Genomic DNA, 19,322 nt, shown 5'->3' on the forward strand with positions numbered 1-19,322 from the left:
AAAAACATTATAGACCCAAAGGTAAAAAGAACTGGTCAGTTAAAAAGGTAATAAGTAGTAGGATGGCAACAGTGAGTTCCCCTGGCAAAGTAAATACTTCTTGCAAAGGCCTTGAGATGAAAAGAAATTTGCCGACTTCAAGAAACTAAAAAAAGAAAAGAAAAAAAGAAAAGAGAAAAACAAGTTAGCTGTACGCATCTTGCAGGTCATGTTAAAACATTTGAATGCTGTGCTAAGAACAATGGAAATCAGACATTTAAGCAGGGGAGTAACATGATCTGAAGCTTTGCATGAATTTTTCTGAATAAATTAGAGAGGTCATGTCTAGGCCAGTTAGGAAATGGTTTCAGTGTTTAAGCTAATGATGAGGGTGGCCTGAATTAATGTGGCAGCAGGGAAGTAAATAGAATTAAGTCCTGTTTAGAGATATAGCTGACAGATCTTACTAGTGAGTTGAACATGGAGAGGGTAGGGATCATGTAATGTATTAGTTTTTTAGGGTTGCTATAACAAACAACACAAATTAGGTGGCTTAAAACTGTGAAATTTATTCTTTCAGAATTTTGGAGGCTAGATGTCTAAATTCAAGGTGTCAACAGGGCCATGCTCTCTCTGAAGCTCTAGAGTAGAATTTGTCCCAGGCCATTCTCTTGGCTTCTGGTGTTGCCAGCAATTATTGGTGTTCCTTCACTTGTAGATGCATCGTACTGCTGCAGTTATCACAAGACATTCTCCCTCAGTGTCTGTCCTTGTGTCTCTCTCCTCTTCTTGTAAGTATACTAGTCATAGTGGATTAAGGGCCCACCCTACTCTAACATGATCTCATCTTAAAGTACATCTTGATTATAACTGCAAAGATTGTATTTCTAAAAAGGTCACATTCATAGTTACCAAGGATTGGGACTTCATTCAGCCCACAATATGAAGAAAAAGAAAGGAATTATCAAAGAAGCCTCCCAGGTTTCCAACACAAGTACTTGGAGGAATAATGATGAATGGTGAGGAGGCAAGAGCAGAATGGAGAAGGCAGCTGAGAAATCAATTGTTTTATTTCGAAAAGGTTAAACTTCAGTTGACTGTGAGTAGTCCATGTGGAAATGTCAAACAGGCGGTTGAATAGGTAAGTCTGGAGATTTTGGAGGACAAATCAGGATGGGAAGCCCTATCCCTGCTGTACCTTGCTGAGTGCCAAACAAAGGAATCAGAAAAGCTGGCTGGTGAGAACAAAGAGAAAAGCCTAGATCCAGGGGAACCTCAATTCAATCTCTCAAGACATAGGAGAGAAAATCAAAGCCAATAGTGTGCTGGTATGTGTTTAACAACTAACTCTTCACAGGCAGGGGAGGAGGGGAAAACCCTTATTTGTAGAGGTTGCCAATTCCCATGGTGTAAATATTCCCACCATAGTTACAGGCTTGAAAAATTCCTGAAAATTTAAAAACTAATTTCTCCAAGTTAGTACAAGCTGGCTCCAGCACACCCCTGAAGTCGAGGCCCTGTTTCATGCTCCTAGTTGTGTAAGCTGAACAATTAACTTACCCTTTCTGGGCTATAGTGTCTTTATCTATAAAATGAATGGTTGTTCTTAATGGTCTCTTCAAGTTCCCCTTCTGCTCTCACATAGCATAAATCCCAAAAGCAAAACTTAGGTTCTGTTCTGATAATAATGGGGCTGTTTGACCAGAGTACATGGCATTTTAAAATTAAACAATTGAATGAGTAAAGTATAGCCAGTGACATTCCTGTTCATTGGATGTCAGCTCCTGACTTACGGATCTATATACACACACATAAAGAAAGAAGACTGGAAAAGACTCTCTTTCTCTGGACTCCTGTCTCTGGGGTCTGTAATGGAAGGCATCACCTCACCCTTTTTCAAAGACACTACTGCTGGTATTCATACTATTCTTTAGCCAAACATCTATAAGATATGTTGGTCATTCTAAAAGTCAAGTTTGACTGATAGGTTTCCGAATTTCTAATTTTATGTCATCGTTAATTATTTTGTCTCTTGCCAGTCCTGGATTGAGAATAGACAACTCTTGCCTTTGCCACTTGCTAGATATGAGAGCTTATACAAGATACTTAACCTTTCTAGGACTCAGTTTCCTCCTCTGTAAAATGGGGTAATAAAAACCAAACCGAGGGCCACCCTTAAGATCTGCAGCCCCGGGGAAAAAGAACATAGGGAAACTATTGGTTCCTCCCTGACCAACCCTGCCCTTGTCCTTAAGCTCTATTCCAAATCCCTAGTAACTCTACAAAAAAAAAAGTACACGAAAAACTCAGTTGGCAAGTCCAAGCTCTATTCACTCTCCCCTCAACTCCCCTCAGCCCCAGGAAGTCACCTACAGGCTACCTCTTGGACAACATCTGCCCTTGGGAGTGAGTGGCTCTCAGAGGCCCTGATAAAGGACTTGGGACCATTTAGACAGAGGATTCTGAGATTCCTGGATCCAGAACTTATAAGGGAAGAGACACAGGTTCTGGTGGGTATAATCATTTTGCCCCATGCACTCAGAGGGACTTCTCTTGAGCCTCTTATCTAAGGGTGATGCTGTCAACATTCATGGCTATTGTATGGATTCTATGAAATAAAATAATGGAAAAGAAGCTGCTCTATGTTTGACACATAGTAAGTGCTAAAAATGGTGGTTTCCATTTCTTCCTACATTTGAATTTGACTTTGAAAGGTTTTTTCTATACAAATTTATGTATAAATGATATACTATATTCTGTAGGAGACATAAAGCATATAATATACCATCTCTCTTCTATAGACATTATAAGTTTATTGAGGAAAGAAGACACTTAAAAAGTGTAACTGATTCAAAGGCCTGGCTCTGTGGAATGCAGAAAAGTGGGAGAATTTGAGCTCAGATGCTCAAAGAAAACCACAAAGAAGAAGTTCTGAGAATGGACAGAGATAAATAGGCATTTATAGGTCATATAAAGTGACAATGAGTAGATTCACTAGAATATTAGATTGGGAAGAAATGTGTGGTCTTTCCAGTCCAGGATAGAGGCGTGCTTACATGTGGCTCAGAACTAGAAATATACACAGAAAGAGATAGAGACAGAAGGCAAGCGTGCCAGGCATAAATTATATTGCCCTTTATGATTCAGACTTAGAAGTCATGCAGTATCTCTTTTGCTGTTGTCTATTGATTGAGACAGTCACAAAGACCTGCCTGAGTTCAAGAAAGAAGACATAGAGGTCAGTCTTGGTGATGAGAGAGTAGGAAATTTTTGAAGTTCATGTGGGACCAGAGATATTCTTGTGTTCACTTTCGGAAAATAGTAACTGACACATGGCTTTCTAGAGGAATGGTTTCTCACATTTCAAAGCAATCTAATCCTGCCTCTCTGGTGCCTCAAGACTTCTAGGCCATGGATGAATCTGATATAAAGGTCATAGAGAGGCTTGCTATCTTTTTGTGAGGAGAGATATTTCTTCTTTCCCCCACAGTCTTGAGATCCACCCAGAACTGAGGGAAGGAGGAATAAACAGAACTGACCTGATAGTCGTATTCACGAATAGATCAGGAAGCCAAACATGCAGCTAGATGCATATCCCTCTCCATTAGGAATCCTATGTATAGGGAAACACAATTAGGATCAGCTGTCAGCCTTAATTTGTAGGTCAGGAAAGTATGGATCACATATTTCTATCCATCAGCATCAGTGGCTAGTCATGTTCAACTGCTAATAACAAAAATTCATTTGCAGTGGCTTCAGCTCACAAAGGTTTGTTATACAAAGACAACTGAAAATCAACAGGCTAGGGCAGTTCCACAAAGTGTTCATGAATCAAGTTTCCCTCTATTTTTCTGCCCCTTTTTCTTGCTTTATTTCTGCTTCCGTTCAAAAGATCACCTCATGGTCCAAAGTAGCTGCTGGAGTTTCAGCCATTATACCCACATTCCAGGCAGTAGGGAAAAAGAAGGAGGAAGGTTTATCCCACTGTCTTTTAGACAGGCTTCTTAGAAGTCTCAAGCTATGCTTCTATTTATAACAGTTTGGTCAGAACTCACAAGTCCAGGCAATGTAGTTTCTTAGCAGGAGATGTTGCCCAAGGTTTTTATTTGTAAAGACAAAAAGTGAAAGTTATTATTTGTAGGCAAGAAACTCTCTGTCAAAAGTCCTATTCATGAGATAAAAAAAAAAAGATACGCGCAAAGTTAAATACATCATAAAAACCTTACTAGTGATATATAATTGTAGTAACATTTCTTCTTTATCAGTGCCTACAAAAATTGAGAGATTTACTTCAATATTTTGAAATCTGAGGTGAGCAATAGATTTTGTAGAATCCATTTTCCCTCTCTAAATAGCTGACAACAGCATACAAATCATGCTTTAAACCTCCCCCTAATTCCAAAGCACACTTTGCTCTTGGTCTAAATGACTTAAGTCAGAGGTAATGCAAGATATAAGAGGACAATTTGAAACTTAAAGGATGGCACTAACTCTCTGAAACATTCAGTGAGCTGATCCCTGTGCCTGTTTCTGACATAATTATGAATATTCTCAAGGTGCTGGCAATTTAGGTAATTGCTGATAATAAAATATTTGCTCAGTGTTATGTACACACAAATGTGCACACCCATCCCCATAGAAAATATCATGAAATATTTTTCTAGTTTTCTTTACCTGCAAACATCTTACATTTAAAGACCCAGCTGAAGTCACATTCCATTCCATTTCCCAGCACCAGCGCTCTGTCATCTGTCTCCCCTCTGTACTCAGGCACTGATTCTACCATTTGCCTTTAACAATTTATACCCAACATTTAACAAACATTAAGAGAACATTTAACAGTCTCAAACACTTGAGTACATCGCTGTGGCCTGTTAGCATCATATGTAAATTTCTCATCTTCCCAAGTTTAGTGTGAGTCTTTTGAGTGCCTCACACTGTTTTCGTATCATTTCGTTTTAGGTATTATATCTTTCCAGGTTGAGAGAGTCCTGTGGATTGCTCTGGCACCAGGCAACAGAAACCAGAGGAGTGTATACTAACCAGCTCATTGAATGTTTCCACTACGGAAAAAAAAAACCCCAAAAACATTCCAAATCTTTGAGTCTCAAAAGTGAACTGTAACACACATTCCAGAATAGCTAAAATAATAAAGACAAACAGTACGAAGTGTGGAATAATCGGACCACTCATACGTTGTTGGTGGGAGTTTTTGTACAACCATTTTGTAAAACTGTCTGACCGTATCTGCTAAAGCTGAACAAAGCATATTTTAAGACCCAGAAATTCCACTCTGAGTTATATACTCAACAAAAATGCATACGTACATGTAAAATCAACAACAGAACAACAAGCACACACTAGAATGTTCAGAGCACTATTCATAATAGCCCCAAACTGGAAGCGACCTATAAATCCTTCTATAGTATAATGGATTAAGAGATTGAATAAGGTATATATTCACACAATGGAATGTTATATGACAGCAAAAATGGACAAACTATTGCTACATGCAACAACATGGTTAAATTTCATAAATATAATGTTGAATGGAAGAAGCCAAGCATAAAATAGACCTTACTGTTTGGTATCATTTATGTAAATTTCAAAAGAGGCAAACTAATCTATCCTATTAGAAAACATGATAGAGGTTACCTGAGGTAGGAAGGAGTTATCCTTGGAAAGACACATAATGAGGGCTTCTGAGATGCCAGGAATGTTGTATTTCTTAACCTGAGTACTAGTTATGAGTATGATATATTCATTCTGTGAAACAAACTAAGTTGTACACTTGTGATTTATGCATTTTTATCTGAGTATGTTACACTTCACTAAAAGGCTTACTACAAAACGAACACAGAAGTGGCAAGCTCTGGTTGCCATATAGTATGTAATCGCCCATCACAATATCTCTGTGCTACAAGGCACTGCAAAATGAAGGGCTTATAAGAAAATCTCAAAATTTTCTTATAGCTCTTATATCCTATAGATCTATGAAAACTCATTGGAAAAAAAAAAAAAGACAGAGAAAAATTCTTTGACTTTAGGTCCCAGTAGGAAATTCCAATAATCAGGGAGGAGGTCCTGTGAGGCCAGCCAGTCCTCTGTGCCTGAGCTGACTGTCTGTGTGTCCCAACTCCTGGGGTGAGGGAGCAATGAGTGTGGCAGGGCAGAGCATCCTTTCCTGAAGAGGTAAGAGGCCAGGAGGCTACACCACAGCTGCAGTTTCTAGATTTCTTCTTCACCTACTCTTCCATCATCCTCTTTTCTCTCTTGCTTTGGCATCAGCTTTCCCACTGGCACCCTTTGTTTTCAGGGCTGACAGTTGGCTGGGCTGCGAGAAGTGCCCTTTTTCCTCCTCCTTCGTTGGCATCTGTCAAGTCTCCTTATTATGGCTGCTGCTGTGAGCTCACCTATCCTTGGTGCGGTGTGTCCCTACCCACTTAGTAGCTGAATTTGCCCTGCTTAATTTTTCTGGCAGCTCACAGATTTTAAAATTTAAAATTTAAAACTCTCCCTCTCAATGGCATACTTGTCAATTTCAATGTGCTCCACTATACTGACTGCTCAGAAAAAGAAAAAATGAGGGAGAAAATAAAGAATAGAGGGACTGCAAATAGGCAGTAGGATAAAAGGTAGAAATGGACACGTGACCAGCACCTCCCATCCCATCACTTAGTTATTAAGCACTCTCTGCTCACGTGTAGGGACAGTTTATAGGAAATGCGAATTATGCCAGGCACATGCTCCACAAACTCCTGACCTAAAGGGGCTACAGGGCAAATATATTGATAATCAACAATGAGATATCACAAATTAATACTAATGCAGTGATGAAATGGAAATGACACAAGGACACAAAAAGGCCACGAGCCCTCTAAGACAGTGTCAGCTGCATAAACAAAGCTTCATGGACGGCACACAGGTTGAAATTGGAAACACTATCAGTGCAGCCCAAGTCTGAGGCTGGTTTGAGAGATTAATGGGGCATGCAGTAGATGGGCTCCATAATCATGAAACAGAGACAAAGCACAAAAGTTTGCTCTGTTAGCCCTACTTGGGGGCTTTTACTGCAGGAGATTATTTAGGAGGGAGGGGAAATATCTAAGGGTAATCGCATGAAGCTAAAGAAGTTTTTGAGCAAAGAAAAGTAAAACCTAGTTGATAGTGGAAGAGTTAAGACAAAACTCATGCCAGTTCTATCACTCATTATACTTCAAGCATTTCAGTATGAACTTGGCTTCCCATCTACTTTGCAATGCACAAGTCCTGCCTGTTTTGGGTCTAAGGCATTGCCTGGACATGGGAGTGGGGAAAAGTAGAGAATATCAGTTTGTTCCTCCCACGCTCTATTCCCACCACTAATATAAAACACCAAACAGTCATAAAACAACCTAATCCAACTATTAAAGGATGAACCAGATGTGATGAGACCTGGCTCATCCACTTCTAAATTCTGTGATTATGTGGTCCACAAAGCAATTGAGTATAATAGAGAAAAACAGCTGAGTTCTATTGGAAATGCATAAAGTAAAATTCTCATGGTGCTCAAGAATGTATCTCACTGCCTGCTTTAAGAATCATTGTCTATAAAGCCACCAAAAGAGGAAAACTACTACCCAGCTTAATAGTAAACATCATAAGCACAAACACTTTTATGGGGTTTACCGGGTGTTGGCCACAGTGTTCTAAGTACTTGGCGGGTACTTCAAACCACAACCTTGTGGTAGAGTTACTATAACTACTTCTATTTTAGAGAAACAAGGAAACTAAAGGGAGAGATGTCCATTATTTTCATTCAGTCAGTCATCTGACAAAATTTTCAAGCTGCTATTGTGTGCCTGGGCATAGGCGGTCTGTTCAACTGCAGGTGAATGCAAACAGCAGGCAGGGTCAAGAGTTGGGGACTTAGTCTGCTTGGGCTGCCATAACAAAGCTCCACAGATGGGGTAGCTTAACCAGTAGAATTTTATTTTCTCACAATTATGGAGGCTGGAAGTCCTTGGAGATGTGGTTTCTCCCAAGGTCTCTCTCCTTGGCTTACAGATAGTTAGGTCCTCACCTGATCCTTTGCTCTGCATAGGCACATCTCTGATGTCTGTGTCCAAATCTCTTCTTCTTACGAAGATACCAGTCAGACTGGATTAGGGCCCAATCTAGGGGCCTCATTTTAACTTGATTATCTCTTTAATGGCCTTATTTTCAAATATAGTCTCATTCTGAGGTATTGGGGGTTAGGAGTTCAACATATGAATTGGAGTATACATGCACACAATTCAGCCATAACAGCTGAGAAGACAATTCGATTCTCTGACGAAGATCATGGGAGTTTAATTAACTTCATCGCTCTTAAGCTGGGGCTAGAAGGTTCCTTTTCCCAGGCAACATCAGGATTCACAAAAAGGGTCTAATCCCTGAATGCCCTTGGAGTTCAGTGAAGGAACGATACTAAAACAATCTCCCCATGTTGTTTGTTATCCAACAGCCTACCAACTGCAATACAATGATGGCTTGTGTGGACCAAGGGAAGCAACTGTGTCTAAAGGCCCAGAGTGTATGCTAAAAACACTGAAAAGGAAACATCTGCTTATATTGTATTTTTCTTTCTTTCTGGCTCTGAATGGTTCAAAATTAAATAAAGTGGATTTCAGTAACCCTGCCACACAAAGCTGGATTCATGTCTTCAGTAATTCCTTCTGTGCCTGTCACACTCATACTCTCTCTGTTGTACTTCAGACACTGGTGATTTATTCTACCATGAATTTGAATGAAGGTAACACCATGGAGCCAAGTTGTTTGTGCTCTTCAGATGGGATTTCATGGTCTATCTGCCAATTTATTAAGAGCACCTACTCCAGGTTTTCCGGATTTATTCTGGTTATAATTTCTCTTTGTCTTCTTAATCTTGCAATAAAGAGCTTTTGGACCCAGGAGTGTATTATATCCCCCCAAATATTCATTTACTTCAATCCCTCGAGATGATTTGGAAGAACCATTTCAAAATATTTTAAAAGAATGTGAATATGGCTGAGCAATCACAATGCATTGCCTGCAAAAAGCATTGAAAATGTGTTCCCAGCTTTGAATTTCTAGATCTCTTTTGAAGGCAGGAAAATAAATAGTTCAGATGCAATCAGTCATAAGAAGATAAAGAACATTGTATGTTTCTATATAATAATTTTTCTCTCTTCTTTTCAAACTCTTTATAAATATTCAAATCCAGGTGCTGTACTACACAGCATTGTAGCTGCTTGTCTTGAAAAGCTGCAGATTATTTGGTGCAGAGTCTAAGTCCTTCTTGGTTTAAGTTAAAAAGGCTTTCTTTGGTAGAGAATGAAGAGAAACCATCTGAGAATGAAGAGAAGCCCCTCTTTTCACAGAAGCTGGGAGGACATGCATTCTATACTGAGTTCTAACATGGATTCTTTCTGTGACTTAAGAGATAATTTTACATCTCATTGCCTCATGTTTCATCTCATTAAAATGGCAGTACTTCACCAGGTTCCTCACTCACAAGAATATTTTGTGGAACAATTAAGGGTTTATTAATTAATTGGAGAACAAGCATGCAAGAAAGATAATGAGGATTTCTATTGCATTTCTCTGGCTTTGGGTAAGGCTACCCCTAAATCAATTTTAATCAGAAGCTTATGGTCTCAAATTTTTATTACTAGTCACACTTTGAGGTTAAAATGAACAAGAATATCTTGAATATAACTTTTCTCAAATCAGATATTTTCTCCTCTGCAAGACTGATTTCTACTACCTACTTCATTGGGTTAATCAATAAGTTATCTTGCATTAAATTTAGTAGTTCTATTGTGAGTCAATAAAAATAACAAGGATTTTCTTCTTTGCTATTTTTTTGTTATTGTTGTTGTTGCTTAAGTTAAAGGGCAGAAACCCCAAAGTCCAATGTGAGTTTGCTTATTCCATCTTTTATCTTCAGAGATAATCTTGGCCAAAACCCAAGACAGAATAATGACAGACTTTGGATGGAAAGTCAATGACTTAAAAAATCTCTGATCACCTGCTAATTATTCAAATGCTGTTTTTTTAAGACAAACATGATGGGGCTGTTCTCTGCTTCCTGTTTCCTTCCTGGTGCTCACTCTGTTGATGGGAGATGGGCTGGAACATGCATATGTAGACCAATAGGGTTATATGAATAAATTTGCCTCCCTGCTGCTGGCAGGGCTGGCCCCAGTTCTAAGCTCAGCCTTAAAGAATTGTGGTTTAAGTGACTTTAATGTTCAAGATCACTGATGCCCAGGTGGTAGCTGAACTTTCATTTCCTTACTGCCTTCTTTATTCCAAACAGATTGGGATCTCTGATTTGTGTCCTGGAGAATAATGCAAGGTTTTATCCACCTTACAGAGCAACTTGCTTTCCCCCTATCATGGCCTCAGCAAATCAGATAACTTTCATGTTGAAGGTGGAAAACTTCTCATTTGGGCTAGAGATGCAATCTCCACTGTTTTCCATTTTTCCCCCAAAAACATATGCTGTTTCACTCTTTGGAGAAACATATTATTCTTCTACTCAGTGTGGACAACCAACTCAATTTTATTCTATTCATTCAACCAATGTTTATTGATGATCAACATGTCACACTATACTAACTACTAGGAACAAAAAGAATGAATAAGATACAGTCAGCCTCAATGTGGTCATAGTTAATTTAAGATGAGAGAGCAGAATAGCAAGGCAAGAAGGTAAAACCCAATCCAATGGTTTGACTTCTTCATAGTAAATCTGGTCAAATCTGAGTGGACAGGTAGGAGCAAGTTTGAGAAAAGATGAAAGTTTTTCTTTGGGGATTAAGTATCCAAAGTCCAAATCCAGGAATATTTACGGCCTCATATTCTTGGAATAGAAATTCCAGTACTGCTGCTGGATGCACAAGAATGTGTGTTTTTTGTAAATTCTTCCAGATAAAGCTGTTTGTTTTTGTCTACTTTATATCAAATTCCTTTTTTACTAATTATTGAATGAGAAGAGGGGGCTCAGAGATAATTCAATTCAATCCTTTTATTTTAAATGTTAAAAAATCTAACTCTGAAACTAAACGATTTGCCAAAAATCACATTGATTAAAAAAAAAATAGTGGGCTGAGTGTGGGCGCCAGGCCTGGCTGGCCCAAGGTCTGACTGTGATCCAAGGTCTGGCTGTTATCCAAGGCCTGGCTGATCCAAAGCCTGACTGGCCCAAGGTCTAGCTGGTCCAAGGACTGGCTGTGATCCAGGCCCGCAGCTAGGAATATGTAAACATAATTCAGCTTATTGTATTACTCATGTGTGGCTGAAGGCCACTATTGTACTCTGCTATGTGAGGAGCCATGCGGTCCCCTGGAGAGCAGAAGAAGTGTGCACAGTACTGTGCTCCCCTCAATAGAACTGCACTTCCAGAAACAGAACTGCATACCTCACAAAAAAGTTGATGCCTGCCATTTCATTCTCATGTCTGCCTCTTGTGCATTCTTCCATCTAGGCATCTCACCATCGAACCCTCCCTTCTCTGTCAGCAATACCACTGACATTTGGTGTAGCGACATGATCCGCTCGGCCCTGACCCTGGGTCTAAAACTCAGTTTTCCTACCCAATTTTATGTTACTTCAGAATAAGAAATTCCAATGTAAATCTCGTAACTTCCCCATGACACTTTTCTTAAGACCTTCAAGTTTGTGGAGAAAACTTTACACAGATAAACTAGATTATTAGAATTAATTAAAATAGGACTTGTAAGTTGCAAAATGCTCACAAATTCTTTCACTCATTCACCCTTGAATATATTCTTTACCTTGTGATTAGTTTTGACCAATAGAACATTAACAAGAGTGAGGCTAACTGAGGCTTCAAGGAGTCTTATACTTTGGGATTTGCCTTTTTGCTGCTGGTAGAACCCAGCCTCCAAGTTAAGGATCAGAAGGTATCCTGGATGATGAGAGACACGTGGCCAGCCAGATCATTTGCTCCTGTCACCTCAGCTAATAGTCCAGGCAGCCCTCAACCAAATCACTAATTACAGACGCATAAATGAGCCCCACTGAGCTCAGACAAGCGCAGGCCAGACAGAACACCAGTTAACTCTTGAGCTAAATAAATGGCTGTTGTTTTAAGTTCCTAATAGTTGGGGTGGTTCACTGCAAAACAAAAATGAACTCATACAATGAGTGTAAGAATGAATGATAAGCATTGAAGAAGTGAGTTCAAGATTCTTCCTAGGAGAATATTTTTCATGGGATAGATGCAAGTTCTCATTACACTTATTTCCTAATTGAATTTCAAATCTTGACCAACAACTGGTCATTAATTATCATAAAATTGCAAGCTATTAAAAGCGTACACAGGCATGTACACATACATACACACACACACACACACACACACACACATACACACAATGCTGGCAGATGCAGAATTATGCCTCTTCTTACAGGGTCATTCATCTGTGAGACTGCATATTGTGATCTCTTTGAGCCAGAGATCTGTTTACTGTGGATATCTGCCAAGATAATCCTTTGCATTTTTCAAAGTTTTCTGTTTTAACAAGAGTATCTGTATAATGCAATATGCTTTCAAGGAGTTAAAATATAACTCTGATAGAATATAAAGATAACTCCTTGTAATAAATAAATGCAACACTATCCTGTGCTCTTTGAGAACAAACCTTTAAAAAAAAACATTTTTAAAGTCTATTCAGAAAGAGATAGGCTACTGACAATATTTGTAATGTCTCCTTCTCATTGCACAATCTTAGAAATTGTAGGAGAAATATATATTTTAAAATGCATAATCAGGTTGGAAAACAAGAAGCTATGTTTTTGGTAGACCAGAATAAAATTGAGATTGTATATAAAAAAGTGAAAATCCATATAAGAGAGGACTTCTATAAAATGTAGGGTGTCTTCCTGGGTGCTTCTAGCCCAGAACTGGCAAAATTTGGAGAAAGAGATATCCTGGAAGGGGTAGCTTCTGGATCATTGGTTGAGATATGGTCAAGAAACAAGCCAAACAGTTGACCTTACTTCCCCTTCCACATCTCTGCAGGGATAGTCAGTGCTCAATAGGACTGGCTTAGTCGAAACAGAAGAACTGAATCCAGCATCTGTATGGAAAAGATAGGACAATACTCAGGAAGATTGTGACCAAAGAGTACTAGAAATTATTCATGTCCAGATGGTATGCCTTGTTTAACAACACATTCTGTGTCTCCCTTCTACTCCCAAACCTGGAGAGTTTCTGCAGTCCACCCCAACCAGAAGCAGATCTCCCTCATCCAGCATAATAATTAATGGGGGGCCATGACAAACAGACAATATTCACAGAGTCAATAGAAAATCAGGATAAACATTTGAGTGGGTCAACAACATGGGTATCAAACTCAACAATTAAGAAGCAGAGTTAATAGAGTAAACAGAAGATTTTAGAATGATTATGATCTCTCTTCTCAGACAAATCTAAAAGGATATTGTAGACACACACACACACACACACACACAGATCAATTAGAGATTTAGAAAACTGTTTAAATGTATTGTTGAAGTTTAAAACTAAGTAATAGGCTGAACAATAAAATAGACATTGATGTAACATAAATTAGTGGCCTGGGAGATAAAGGTAAGGAATTCTGCCAGAATCCAGGGCAAGAAGACAAAAAAATCATAAGAATTTTAGGAGAATAGAATATGAGTGGAGAGAATGAGAACACCCAAAACATAGCACAAAAAAAAATCACAGGACTAAAGAAAAACTAAAGAAGCCCAATGCTATGTTAGTAACAAGAGATATGTCTATAATATAACCATGTCAAAATGTTGAAGATAAATAGCTATTAAGGCTGTATTAAATAAATGCTACCAAAAGAGAGTTTATGAGCAATATTTCTAGGCAAATTTGAATCAGAAAGCATTAAAGGGACAAGAAGTATTTTATATTGATAAAAGGAACAACTAACCAACATAATAGTCACAAACGGTTATTTTGTGACATTTCCTTATTATTGTCACTTTGATAACAATAAGGAAATGTTACATTGGTATTCTGAAAATACCATTCATTGACTTAAGGAAATCTGCAGTTGACGCTACCAAGGTCCTCTTCCTTTGCTGACCAGTCTTCTACTCATATTGACCACAATATTTTAAAGCTTTAGAATATTTAAACAAAAATGAATAGAAGAACAAAAACTTCAAGAACTTTATCCCTGCTGATAATAGTGATCACATCTGGGGAGAAAAGTGAGATTTGGTTACACAATAAAGGAAAAATCTGTATTACTTGAAATTACCTTTAGAAGTTAGAAGTATCCACATATTAATTTTGTATTTAATATATTTTTAAAATAAAAAGATTATATGTAATATACATAATTTTAAGTTGTTCTATACTTAATAACACTTTTAAACCAGGAATAAGCCTAATCTCAGCCTGAACTGACCATTCTTTTTCAACTATTAAAATCTTGTTTGTCTCTGCCCTATAGGTTTTATCACTAAATTCCTTGCCTTTCTGGACTGTTGTCCGTTGTTAAATTAACTTCAGATATATAAGTTCAATTAGAGTATTCTGGATAGAAGGGATTTTTCTTACATTCTAAATAATAGTAGAATATTATTAACAGTATTTTGAAATATTATTTTTATTGAATGCTTATAGTGTAGCACTATATGCATAATCTCATTTAATCTTATTAATAACTTTTTAGAATAAGTACTTTTGTGGTTCCCATTTTACAGATGAGTCAACTGAGGTTTTAGGCAGGTTAAACAACTTGTCCAACTTACCAGAGCAAGTTAGAACAGAAAGAACCAATATTTAAAAGTAGACCTATGTGACTCAGGAGTCTGAATTTTAACCCCTGTGAACAGGTCTGGGCACATAGAACCTGTTCAAAATATGTTTCAATGATTAATTGATATTTTCACATCTCATGGACAATCCTCAGGTTGCAGCACCCTGTGGTGTCATGAGGTGAAATTTGATATGGAAAAATTTGAAGCATCATAATTAATTTTAGACCTGGGAGGACCTCAGTAATAATTTTACAAGTGAGGAAAAGGAAGCCCAGAGAGGTCAAGGGAATAGTCCAAGGTCACAGAGCTTGATCCTGAACAGCTAAGTTTGAAACCCGACTCCCTTGGATCTCAACGCGGTGCTGTGGAAAGTACTGTCAAGGCTAGACTTCTGCAGCTTCCAGGCAGCCCTCCCTTGATGCTCTTCTCCAAATGATGCTCATTTCCAAGAGCACCATCCTTGTGGAGTAACATTCCATGTCTCAATCATCTCGTAATATTTATTGATGTGGACCCCAGTCAGCTTTTCCAAACAAGGTGCTAAAATCAGAGAGGAGTTCAGAGGCAGAAAGCAGGACCTCACACATTAAAAGAGATACTGAGGGAAGAAAACCAGAGAGCAGTTATAGATGGAAAACGGAACAAATTCAGAAGGCAGAACAAGAGCTGTACGTGTGAGAGAAGAGGTTTAGATATCGCCACCCAGAAGCTCTAGATATGATTCCGGAAAACTCTGCTGTGATTCCAGAGCATTCATTTCTCCTTGTATTGTTAAGGTTTCCTCGTGTATGAGTAATCACAATTAGAATTACCTAATTTTGGCCTTTGCCCAAAGTATAAGCTACAGTCTATGAGGTAACCTATATAGTAAAATGGCATTTTTTTAAACCTTTAAAATATTTTATTTGAACTGTGTATTTCAAACTCACAGAAGTTTCAAAAATTAAACAATGAAATCCTGTATATTCTTTGTCTGGATTTACCAAATGTGTTTTTCCACGTTTCTATATACTTTTTCCTGTTTTTTCTTGCTGAACCACTTCAGAATTTCAGACAACCCATTATGTCTAAATACTTTCAGAATTTAGACAACCCATTATGTCTAAATACTTCAACCACATATCCCAAGAACATGGACACTCTTTAATGAAATTACAACACAATTATCAAATCCTGGATTTTTTACATTGGTACTATATTATTATCTAGCATAGAGCCTATATTCAAATTACACAAGTTCTCTCAATGTTTTTTCGATAATTTTTTATTTTTCAGTTATAGTTATCATACAATATTATATTAGTTTCGGGTGTACAAAAAGTGATTAGACATTTATATAACTTATAGAGTTATATAAATCTAGTACCTCTCAGAAACCATACATAGTTATTACAATATTATTGACTATATTCCTCATGCTATGTTTTACATGTCTTGACTATTTGTAACTACCTACTTGTACTTAATCCATTCCCCTCTTTCACCCATTCCCCCCAACTTCCCTACCATTTGGCAATCATCAAAATGTTCTCTGTATCTATGAGTTTGTTTCTGTTTGTTTTATTCTTTAGATTCCAGATGTAAGTGAAATTATATGGCACTAGTCTTTCTCTGACTTGTTTCACTCACCCTCTAGGTCCATCCATGACATTGCTGATGGCAAGATTTCATCTTTTTTATGGCTGATAATATTCTATTGTATATATGTACCACTACTTTATCCATTCATTCACTAATGGACAGCCAGGTTACTTTCATATCTTGGCTACTGTAAATAATGCTGCAATGAACGTATGGATTTACATGTCCCTTTGAAGTAGTGTTTTCAGTTTATTAAGATAAATACTTAGAACTAAGATTCCTGGATCCTTTTTTGTCTCTTGTTATAGTCTTTGTTTTAAAGTCTATTTTGCCTGGTATAAGTATTGCTACCATAGCTTTTTGTTGTTGTTGTTTCCATTTTTATAAAATATCTTTTTCTATCTCTTTACTTTCAGTCTGTGTGTGTTTTTTGATCTGAAGGAGTCTCTTATAGGCAGCATATGTAAGGGTCTTGTTTTCTTACCCATTCAGCCACCTTATCTTTCGACTGGAACATTTAATCCATTTATATTTAAAATAATTGTTGATAGATATGTAATTAATGCGATTTTATTATTCATATTTCTGGTCTTTTTCTCCCTATCTTCTTCTTCCTAAAGAAGTCCCTCTAACATTTCTTGTCATAGTAGTTTGTTGGTGATGAATTTCTTTTGCTTTTTCTTGTCTGGGAAGCACTTTCTGTCCTTTGATTCGAAATGATAGCTTGCTGGGTAGAGTAATCTTGGTTGTAGGTCCTTGCTTTTCATCACTTTGAATATTGCATACCAATCCCTTCTGGACTGCAAAGTTTCTGTTGAGAAATCAGCTGACAGTCTTATGGGGGCACCCTTGTGGGTAACATTGCTTTTCTCTTGCTGCTTTTAAGATTCTCTTTGTCTTTAACCTTTGACATTTTAGTTATGATGTGTGTGGGTGTGGGCCAGTTTGGACCATCTTGTTTGGGACTTTCTGCACTTCTGAGCTTGTATGTCTATTTCCTTTTACAGGTTAGGGAAGTTTTCCATCTTTATTTCTTCAAGTTGGTTTTCAATTCCTTGCTCTCTCTCTCTTCTCCTTCTGATACCCCTATGTTGTGAATGTTGGTATGCTTGATGTTGTCCCATAATTTTTTTGGATTCTTTTCTTCTATTGCTGTTCTGATTGGGTGTTTTCTGCTACCTTATTTTCTAAGTTACCTATTCAGTCCTCTGCTTCATCTAATCTACTGTTGATTACCTCCAAGATATTCTTCATTTCAGTTATTACATTCTTCATTTATGATGGGTTCTTTCTAATGTTTTCTAACTCCATTTTGATGTTTTCTACCTTTTTAAAAAATTCTCACTGAGTTTATCTACTCTTTCCCTAAGTTCATTGAGCATTCTTATAACAAGTGTTTTGAACTCTGCATCTGGTAGATTGCTTGTCTCCATTTTGTTTAGTTCTTTTTCTGGAGCTTTGTTCTGTTCTTTCATTTGAGACATGTTTCTTTGTCTCCCCATCTTGACTGCCTATTTGTGTTTGTTTCTATGTATTAGGTAGAGTTGCTATGTCTCCCAGTCTTAGTAGAGTGGGATTATGTAGTATGTGTCCTGTGGGGCCCAGTAGAGCAGTCTCCCTGGTCACCTGAGCTGGGTGCTCCAAGTATGTCTCTTGTGTGAGTTTTGTGTGCCCTCCTGTTGTAGTTGAGCTTTGGTTACTGTTTGCACATCAATGAGAGGGACTGACCCTCAGGCTGGTTCATTATGAAGATTGGCTAATGACTACAGTGGAGAAGCTGTTGTGCAGGTGCTGACCCTACAGAGCAGGATTCACTTTAGCAGGGCCCTGGTAGCTGCCCAATCATCCCTTTGTGTGTTTCATTCTTGGATATGGACCCAGGTAGTGCTCTGGCTCAGTCTAAAGCTAGAAGAGGCCCCATCACAGGCCAAGTTTAGCTGCAGCCTGTGCCCTTCCCAGGGCCAACTAGCATGAGTCACCAAGAAATCCACAGATGGATGCCACCCACACTGGGCTTGGAGGTGCCTTGAGAGGCTAGCTGCAAACTGAGGCTGTATGTTGCTAGTGCTGGGTGTGGGACTACTCGGCAAGGTACAACAAGGCCTGTTTTTTTTTTTTGTCTTGTCCCATTATAGTTCTATTTTATCATTTGGGTTCCAGCTCAAATGTCACCTCATCAGAGAGGCTTTCTCTGATTATGTCCTCTAAAATAACTTGCACCCCAAATCAGTCATGTCCTCATGTTTAACTTAATTTCTGAATCTATCCTATTGATATATCTGTTTATAATTTTATCATGTAGCCCCACTGTAACATAAGGTCCATGGGAATAAGAACCATGTCTACTCTGCTCCCTGCCAAATTTTGAGTGCCTGGAATGATCTCTGGCATGAAGTGGATGCTCTTTAAATATTTGTTGGATGGATGAAAGAATGATTACAGATTACAACTAACCATCATTGAAAGAGAAAATTTACCTGGTGTTGGAACAAATGCCATTGCCTTGATCAGTTACCCACTTTAGTTACTAGATTTACCTCCAAATGTTTTGAATATTTCCAAAGATAATTCCAGGAATTACAAAGAAATGAACAGATATGGAAACTGAAATGAAAGAGAATAAAGGCATAAAATAAGAGATCCTCGTACAAACTTATGTTTCATGAACTGAGAATACAGTTAATTTACCCACTGCACCTAAGGAGCAAAATAAATAAACCATAAACAATGAACCTTAAGAAATACACAATCTACTGTCCATGATGCCACCCTGTCCTGGCCCTCATATCTTACTGTCTATCTCTTCTTAGTCTCTAACATTCTGTTTTTTTTTCCTTCTGCCCCTAATGTAGTCATTCCCCCAATATGAATGTGGTAGATAATCTCTTTTCTGTATATGCTTTGTCTCCTGGAGTTCTCATTTATTTTCATAGCTTTTCCCATCACTTCTCTTTTGGTGAATCTCA

The 19,322-nt window shown here is 38.0% G+C and overlaps 1 pseudogene; it reads right to left on the bottom strand.

Annotated features, from left to right (window-relative positions):
* Positions 1 to 19,322, bottom strand: part of LOC120611966 (60S ribosomal protein L23a-like) — a 34,177-nt pseudogene that overhangs the window by 418 nt on the left and 14,437 nt on the right.

Source organism: Pteropus medius, unplaced genomic scaffold (genome assembly GCF_902729225.1).
Source record: "Pteropus medius unplaced genomic scaffold, Ma_sr-lr_union100, whole genome shotgun sequence".
NCBI lineage: Eukaryota > Metazoa > Chordata > Mammalia > Chiroptera > Pteropodidae > Pteropus > Pteropus medius.